Below are 9194 nucleotides of genomic sequence, written 5' to 3' on the forward strand. Positions count from 1 at the left end.
AAGAAACATAAATTGCCTCTTAGCAAGAACAATTTATCAATCAAGAATTGTCTGGGAGTGACCTGAGGAAAACTGAAAACTAGCTTTTATTACTTTTTTTTTTACCCTTATTTACCAGGTAAGTTGACTGAGAACACATTCTTACTTACAGCAATGACCTGGGGAATAGTTACAGGGGAGAGGATTGAGGCAATTGGAAAATAAGGATGATTACTGTAGGTGGCCATGAACTTAGCCGGGGTTAGCACCAATGTTCCCACAACAAATGTTTGGCACAAAATTTCAGGTCTGCTGAGCGGAAACTTGAACATTGTGAAAATTCTGTGCAACTTCCAGTGTGCATTTACTGTGAACAATGAAGCTGTACCCACTTTAAGTTACACTTGTAACAGTGGCCAAGTAGGCTATTGTGGCTATTTGATCATAATGTAGGCCTACCAAAAACAATGGAGAGAAATGCATACCATAACATTTAAAATTGAAATAGCTGTTCTATCACTTAGTCTACAGTAGCAGCCAATCATTGCATGAGACTTTTGAAAAAAAAAAATGTTGTTTGATGCAAGAAACCACTTTACAAAATAAAATGTATTATTATTCCCACACCATTATTACAGAGAATCAGACAAGCTATGCTACCCTTTGCCTATTGGCTACTTAGCTTATTCACTTCCCCTTTAAGACATAAAAAAAGCTCTTTACCTGACTCGCATTTCAAAGATGGCTATAAATGCACACATTTGTGCTGTTGTAGGAAGGAACCACTCCCCCATTGTTGACTAGAAATGAGCTATAACTGGGCTAATACCTCGCAAAGAATATGAACACGTGCACCGGCGGCTACACGCAGCTCTTGCTCTGATCTCAAAACAAGTGCATCTACTTGCGACCGCTCATGGTGTAAACAACGTCCAATTCAAAGTGAATGGCACATATCCAAATATGGCAATGGCTATTTGCATATAGGTCTACTGCAGCTCTGATTGGTTATGGTGCACCGGTCTGAGTCGTGCATGTCAATGCAATAGAATCCTACTCCATTGCGCTATTCCTACAAGAAAATCTCTTGCAGTTAGATTTGTTTCTGTATGTTAAATTGAAAGTGGCTAATATTGTGTTGATTCAATCACAATTTCCACAGAGCAAAATGTTGATAGTGTTAACTAAAGGAGAATACTCTTAAAGTTGAGTGATGTTCAATCTTGTGCATCTCTGCACAGGCTGATATTTCTTCTGCATGGACCAAGGGGAGCTTAGACAGAACATTGGTTAATTAACACCCCTACTCTTATGATAAGTGCCATAGGATCTTCACTGGCCACAGTGAATCGGAACACCTCATTAACGTCCCATCCAAAAGACAGCACCCTACACAGGGCAATGTCCCCAATCACTGCCCTGGGGCATTGGGAGGAAAAAGTGCCTCCTACTGGCCGTCCTAAACCCCTTCTAGCAGCATCTGGTCTCCCATCCAGAACCAACACTGCTTAGCTTCAGAGGCAAGGCAACAATTGGATACAGGTTAGTATACTTCTGGCAGAGAGGTTTGGAACTCTCTTTCTTATTGGCCTATTAACTAATTTACCACCTTGTGATGTCACCAGGCAGGCCAAAATTCCATCCCACCAAAACAGGCTGAAAGTTCAGGCTGTCTTTTCAAAGAGCTCTTACACTAAAAAGGCATTATATTAATTTTCTAAATTTCACAGTATTATTCCAACTTCATAGCGTGGAAGTATATATAAAACACAGGAAAATCTAGTTTTTGACTGCTCTGGGTATTTCAATGTTTTATGATGACATCGAAATGAAGCACTGTATCGTAAATGTCACCTCAATGTAGCTTTGACATGTTATACCTGGATACAGTGCCTTCATAAAGTATTCACACCCCTTGACTTTTTCCACATTTTGTTGTGTTACAGCCTGAATTTTAAATGGGTTCAATTTATATGTTGCAACACTGGCCTACTCACAATACTCCATAATGTCAAAGTGGAATTATGTTTTTTTAAATGTTGACTAATGAATTAATTTAAATCTGAAAACCCTTTGCTATGGCAAGCCTAACTTAGTTCACAATATTATACATTTAGGATCTAGGTTGTGAGATGTTGGAAACCAACCAGAAAAACCTGGCTTTAACCAGCAAAACAGAATGTTCGGCAGTAAAAATGTGCTTAACAAGTCACATAATAAGTTGCATGGACTAACTCTGTGTGCAATAATAGTGGTTAATGTGATTTTTGAATGACTACCTAATCTCTGTACCCCACATATACAATTATCTGTAAGGTCCCTCAGTCGAGCAGTGAATTTCAAACACAGATTCAACAACAAAGACGAGGGAGGTTTTCCAATGCCTCGCGAAGAAGGGCACCTATTGGTAGATGGGTAAAAAAAAAGCTGACATTAAATCAAAATCAAATTTAATTGGTCACATAGCAGATGTTAATACAAGTGTAGCAAAATTCTTGTGCTTCTAGTTCAGCCTATGCAGTAAAATCTAACAAATTCACAACTACCTTATACACACAAATAGATGAGTAATGTAGGATAAGTAAACATTATTATAGTGGCATTATTAAAAGTGACTCATGATACATTTATTAAATCAGTTTATTTAAGTGGCCAGAGATTTGAGGCTGTATGTTGGCAGCAGCCTCTCTATATTAGTGATGGCTGATTAACAGTCTGATTGCCTTGGGATAGAAGCTGTTTTTCAGACTCTCGGTCCCAGCTTTGATGCACCTGTACTGACCTCGCCCTCTAGATGATAGCTGGGTGAACAGCCAGTGGCTCAGGTGGTTGTTGTCCTTGATGATCTTTTTGGCCTTCCTTTGACACCGGGTGCTATAGGTGTCCTGGGGGGCAGGTAGTTTGTCCCTGGTGATGCGTTGTGCAGACTGCACTACCCTCTGGAGAGCCTTGTGGTTGAGGGCGGTGTAATTGCCGTACCAGGTAGTGATTACAACCCAACAGGACGCTCTCGATTGTGCATCTCTAAAAGTTTGTGAGTGTTTTTGATGACAAGCCAAATTTCTTCAGCCTCCTGAGGTTGAAGAGGTGCTGCTGCGCCTTCTTCACCATGTTGTCTGTGTGGGTGGACCATTTCAGTTTGTCCGTGATGTGTATGCCGAGGAACTTAAAACTTTCCACCTTCTCTACCACTGTCCCGTCGAGGTGGGTGCTCCCCTTGCTGTTTCCTGAAGTCCACAATCATCTCCTTTGTTTTGTTGACATTTTAGTGAGAGGTTATTTTTCTGATACCACACTCCGAGGGCCCTCACCTCCTCCCTTTAGGCTGTCTCGTTGTTGTTGGTAATCACTGTTGTGTCGTCTGCAAACTCGATGATTGAGTTGGAAGAGTGCATGGCCACGCAGTCATGGGTGAACAGGGAGTACAGGAGAGGGCTGAGAATGCACCCTTGTGGGGCCCCAGTGTTGAGGATCAGCGGGGTGGAGGTGTTGTTTCCTACCTTCACCACCTGGGGGCGGTACATCAGAAAGTCCAGGACCCAGTTGCTCGGGGCGGGGTCGAGACTCAGGGTCTCGAGCTTAATGATGAGTTTGGAGGGTACTATGGTGTTAAATGCTGCGCTGTAGTCAATGAACAGCATTCTTACATAGGTATTCCTCTTGTTCAGATCGGATAGGGCAGTGTGCAGTGTGACGGCGATTACATAGTCAGTTGACCTATTTGGGCGGTAAGCTAATTGGAGTGGGTGTAGGATATCAGGTAGGGTGGAGGTGATATGATCCTTGACGAGCCTCTCAATGAAACTCTTGATGACAGAAGTGAGTGCAATGGGGCGATAGTCATTTAGTTAAGTTACCTTAGCATTCTTGGGAACAGAAACAATGGTGGCCATCTTGCAACATGTGGGGACAACAGCCTGGGATAGGGATTGGCCAGCTGGTCTGCACATGCTCTGAGGACGCGGCTAGGAATGCCGTCTGGGCCGGCAGCCGTGCGAGGGTTAACACGTTTAAATGTTTTACTCACGTTGGTCACGGAGAAGGAGAGCCCACAGGCTTTAGTAGTGGGCCGTGTCAGTGGCACTGTATTGTCCCCAAAGCAAGCAAAGAAGTTCTTTAATTTGTCTGGGAGCATGACGTCGGTGTCCGCGACGGGGCTGGTTTTCTTTTTATAATCCGTGATTGACTGTAGACCCTGCCACATACGTCTCGTGTCTGAGCCGTTGAAAAGTGACTCTACTTTGTCTCTATACTGACGCTTTGCTTGTTTGATTGCCTTGCGGAGGGAATAGCTGCACTGTTTGTATTCCGTCGTGTTTCCGGTTGCCTTGCCATGATTAAAAGCGGTGGTTCGCGCTTTCAGTTTCGTGCGAATGCTGCCATCAATCCACGGTTTCTGGTTAGGGAAGGTTATAATGGTCCCAGAGGGAACGACATCGCCGATGCATTTGCTAATAAACTCGCTCACCAAGTCAGCGTATACGTCAATGTTATTGTCTGAGGCTATCCGGAACATAATCCCAGTCTACGTGATCAAAGCAATCTTGAATCATGGAATCTGATTGGTCAGACCAGCGCTGTATTGACCTGAGCACGTGCGTTTCCTGTTTTAGTTTCTGTCTATAGGCTGGGAGCAACAAAATGGAGTCATGGTCAGATTTGCCGATGGCAGGGCGGGGGGGGGCTTTGTATGCAACACGGAAGCTTGAGTAGCAATGATCCAGAAAGCTACCAGCTCTTGTCGCGCATTCGATATGCTGAGAGAATTTAGAAAGTATGGTTCTTAGGTTTGCTTTGTTAAAATTCCCAGCTACAATAAATGCAGCCTCAGGATGTATGGTTTTCAGTTTACATAGAGTCCAGTGAAGTTCTTTCAGGGCCGATGAGGAATCTGCTTAGGGGGGATATGCATGGCTGTGACTATATTCAACAAGATATCCCTTTGAGCAGAATGAAGTTATTAATTACATTTTGGATGGTGTGTGATTACACCCAGTCACTACAAAGATACAGGTGTCCTTCCCAACTCAGTTGCCAGATAGGAAGGAAACCACTCAGGGATTTCACCATGAGGCCAATGTTGACATTAAAACAGTTACAGAGTTTAATGGCTGTGGTAGGATAAAACTGAGGATGGATCAACAACATTGTAGTTCCTCCTCAATACTAACCTAAATGACATATTGAAAAGAAGGAAGCCTCTACACAATAAAAAATATTCCAAAACCTGCATCCTGTTTGTAATAAGGCACTAAAGTAAAACAGCAAAAAATGTGGCAAAGAAATGAACTCGTAATTGCTGCCAAAGGTGATTCTAACAGGGGTGTGAATACTTATTTAAATGAGATATCTGTATTTCGTTTTCAATAAATTTGCTACAAATTCTAAGAACATGTTTTCACTTTGTCATTATTGGGTATTGTGTGTAGTTGGGTGAGATTTTAAAAAAATGATTGAATTCATTTTGAATTCAGGCTGTAACACAACAAAATGTGGAATAGGTCCAGGCGTATGAATACTTTCTGAAGGCCCTGTATATTGACGACAACGATTTGAGTGGTTGATAGGACAGATTCATTTGCTAGGATGCATAAGCCTGGAGATGTTTTAGTTTGTACACTGAACAAAAATATAAACACAACATGCAACAATTTCAAAGATTTTACTGAGTTTAGAGTTCATATAAGGAAATCAGTCAATTGAAATGAATTCATTAGGCCCTAATCTATGGATTTCGCATGACTGGGAATACAGATATGAATCTATTGGATCGAAAAAACATTCAGCATCTGTTGTGACCACCATTTGCCTCATGCAGCGAGGCACATTTAATTTGCATAGAGTTGATCAGGCTGTTGATTGTGGCAGGTGGAATGTTGTCCCACTCTTCTTCAATGGCTGTGCAAATTTGCTGGATATTTGCGGGAACTGGAACACGATGTCGTACACATTGATCCAGGTCCGTAGCTTATGCCTGCCCAAACCATTACTCCACCGCCACCATGGGGCACTCTGTTCACAACGTTTCATCATCAAGCCGCTCGCCCAAATGGTGCCATATACGCTGTCTGCCATCTGCCCTGTACAGTTGAGACCAGGTTTCATCTGTGAAGTGCACACTTCTCCAGCATGACAGTGGGCATCGAAGGTAAGCACTTGCCCCACTGAAGTCGTTTACGACGCCAAACTGCAGTCAGGTCAAGAACCTGATGAGGACGACGAGCATGCAGATGAGCTTCCCTGAGACGTTTTCTGACAGTTTGCGCAGAAATTCTTTGATTGTGCAAACTCACAGTTTCAGCAGCTGTCTGGGTGGCTGGTCTCAGACAATCATGCAGTTGACAGTCCTGGGCTGACGGAGTTACACATGGTCTGCGGTTGTTAGGCTGGTTAGACATACAACCAAATTCTCTAAAACAAAGTTGGACGTGGCTTATGGTAGAGAAATTAACATGAAATTATCTGGCAACAGCTCTGATGGACATTCCTGCAGTCAGCATGCCAACTGCACACTGCTTCAAAACTTGAGATGTCTGTGGCATTGTGTTGTTTGACAAAACTGCATATTTTAGAGTGGCCTTTTATTGTCCCCAGCACAAGGTGCAGCTGTGTACTGATCATGCTGTTTAATCAGCTTCTTGATATGCCAAACCTATCAGGTGGATGGACTATCTTGGCAAAGGATAAATGCTTACTAACAGGGATGTAAATACATTTGTGCACAATATTTTAGAGAAATAAGCTTTTGTGCATATGGAACCTTTCTGGGATCTTTTATTTCAGCTCATGAAACATGGGACCAACACATTACATGTTGCGTTTATATTTTTGATCATTATATATACAGTATGTCAAACTTCACGCACTCTGCATTGCATGGCTGCTGTGCCCTGGAAAATCAAAATTGGTCACACAAGCCCACATCTCCTCCACAGAGGGAGTAGATTAGTGACACACACACACATATTTTTGAAAAGGGGCTAGATGAAAACATTTCATTTATTTCCTTTCTAGATGATCTAGATTTGATCTAACATGTGCTTTGGCATGAAAATATGTTTAAATGTTGTGTGCAACAGACTGTTTTAATTTAGCTGACCATATGATAACCTATTTGTATACTGTACAGTACCATGGGCCCATGGCTATGTAAAACATCTGCAACATTGTGCTTGTTCAAATAAAGGTTAGATGTGACATGTGCGAGACCCCCTTAGCTTCTTGAATCTCAATAATACTGTATGTGTCAAACAATGGCAACCTTGCTCCCACAAGTGAAAGGCTTTTGACCTCTGTAATCAGCCTTGCCTCCATCCAGGTCAGGCTCAGCGTACTGTGGTATTTGTGATGCAGATACCTGTTTGCCATTCATTTACCAAACCATAATCAGAAGCAGAGACAAGCCAATTCAATTAATGTTCCAGAACAAACCAGAGAATCCCTAGCCTAGGTACCAGTCTGCTTAGCTGACATTCCACTCTTGTATGACGCCAAGCACAATACAATAGTCAGGCAGTGACTGTGTGTGTGTGGGTGTGTGTTTTAGAATCTAAATCATCTGAACCCTGTTGAACAAAAATACATTCAATCAATGACCCACTTTAGTGTCTTTGGCAGTGTGTTGGATGGCCTTGCCATTTCAGGAAAATAGTTCTTGTGAAATCCTTCAGTCCAGAAGGCTACTTGTGGAGTGGTTGTATCAATGTAAAGCCCATTCGATATCAAATTCACAAAATGTCAAAGCAAACTATAAACAGGCTATAACTTGATACCAAAGTAGAAGACTAGGACTCAGGCTAAAGTATCCTCAATGGGTTTCACAACACACTACACTTCATGAGATATCTGAAGATTCAAGTGGACCTTAAATGAGCAAAGTCACTGAGGGGGAAAAAAAGAGAGAGGGAGAAAATAGGTATCTTTAGGTTTCATAAGGGCTGACAACCTCTCACTAGGCTTATCTATGCACATTGCTCTCCTTGTTCGCCTACTGTGATCAAAATAATATATTAGCCGAGGGATGAATCAAATAAAATGCATTGCATGAAATGACATATGCCTATATAGCCTACTGAATATTACATTTCAACAGGCTGCATCGCCACCGATGTCGCTAAAAAATAAGGAAAGGAAACGAACTTACCTTCCTACAGCGCTTTCAAAATAGAATATAAGTTTCCTCCGTAAACCAAGCAACGCCTGTGACGGAGTCGGGCAAAATTAGGGAAAGCATGAATGGATTGATATTCCTACACTTTTGACGCTCCGACAATTTCTTAAGATGCTGTGCCGGGAGACGAGATCAACGCCCGTCCACCGCACTGGGCGAATCTCGCTTCCTCCAGAGCACTTGCAAAGTTTTCCCTCTGCGTCTACCAGCGAGCAGTGACCGCCTTCTCTGCTTTTACACCGAAGGTTTCAGTCCTCATGGAGACAGAAAAGAGTTGAATGATACTTGATGTTGTTCTCTATTCCTGACAGTTGACCCGAAAGACGGAGCTAGTACTAAATGCGCCGGTATGGGAGAGAGAAGAGAGAGAGACCCAAAGGATCTCTTGCCACTAAATAATTTCCTTGAGCTCCAGCGCCACCCTCAGAGGTAAGAATTTTAACAAGTCAAAGTGGAGTAAAAATGAAAACAACCATTACACACAGGTGGGGTGATTCTGTGAGATATTAATGAGTGTGTTATTCCAAATCTCTGATAATAAATCTATCTATCACAATCTGGGATAGAATGCTAACTAAACCTTCAGCATACCAAAATGTCATTATTTTAAACCAGTGGTGTAAAGTACTTTTAAGTAAAACATACTTTCAAGTACTATACTTAAGTCATTTTTGGGGGTATCTGAGCTTTACTATTTATATTTTTGACAACTTTACTTTTACTTCACTACATTCCTTTTACCTTATGCATTTTCCTTGACACCCAAAATACTTCACAGGACAGAAAAATAGTCAAATTCAAGTGCTTATCAACCAAACATCCCTGGTCATCCCTACTGCCTCTGATCTGGCGGACTCACTAAACACACGTGCTCCGTTTGTAAATTATGTCTGAATGTTGGAGTGTGCCCGGTGCTTTCCGTAAATAAACATTTTAAAATAACAGTCTGGTTTGTTTAATATAAGGAATTTGAAACTATTTATACTTTTACTTCTGATACTTAAGTATATTTTAAACCAAATACTTTTACTCAAGTAGAATTTTA

The 9194-nt window shown here is 41.9% G+C and overlaps 1 protein-coding gene across 1 annotated transcript in view; it reads right to left on the reverse strand.

The window, feature by feature from the left end:
* Window positions 1-8500, reverse strand: part of pcdh15b (protocadherin-related 15b) — a 214316-nt gene extending 205816 nt beyond the window's left edge. Inside the window, exon 1 of the mRNA XM_042305961.1 lies at window positions 8123-8500. The gene's annotated coding sequence lies outside the window, so the exon portion shown is untranslated. The remainder of the gene's footprint in view (window positions 1-8122) is intronic.
* Window positions 8501-9194: the final 694 nt, after the last annotated feature.

This window comes from Oncorhynchus tshawytscha, linkage group LG25 (assembly GCF_018296145.1).
Source record: "Oncorhynchus tshawytscha isolate Ot180627B linkage group LG25, Otsh_v2.0, whole genome shotgun sequence".
NCBI classification, from domain to species: domain Eukaryota; kingdom Metazoa; phylum Chordata; class Actinopteri; order Salmoniformes; family Salmonidae; genus Oncorhynchus; species Oncorhynchus tshawytscha.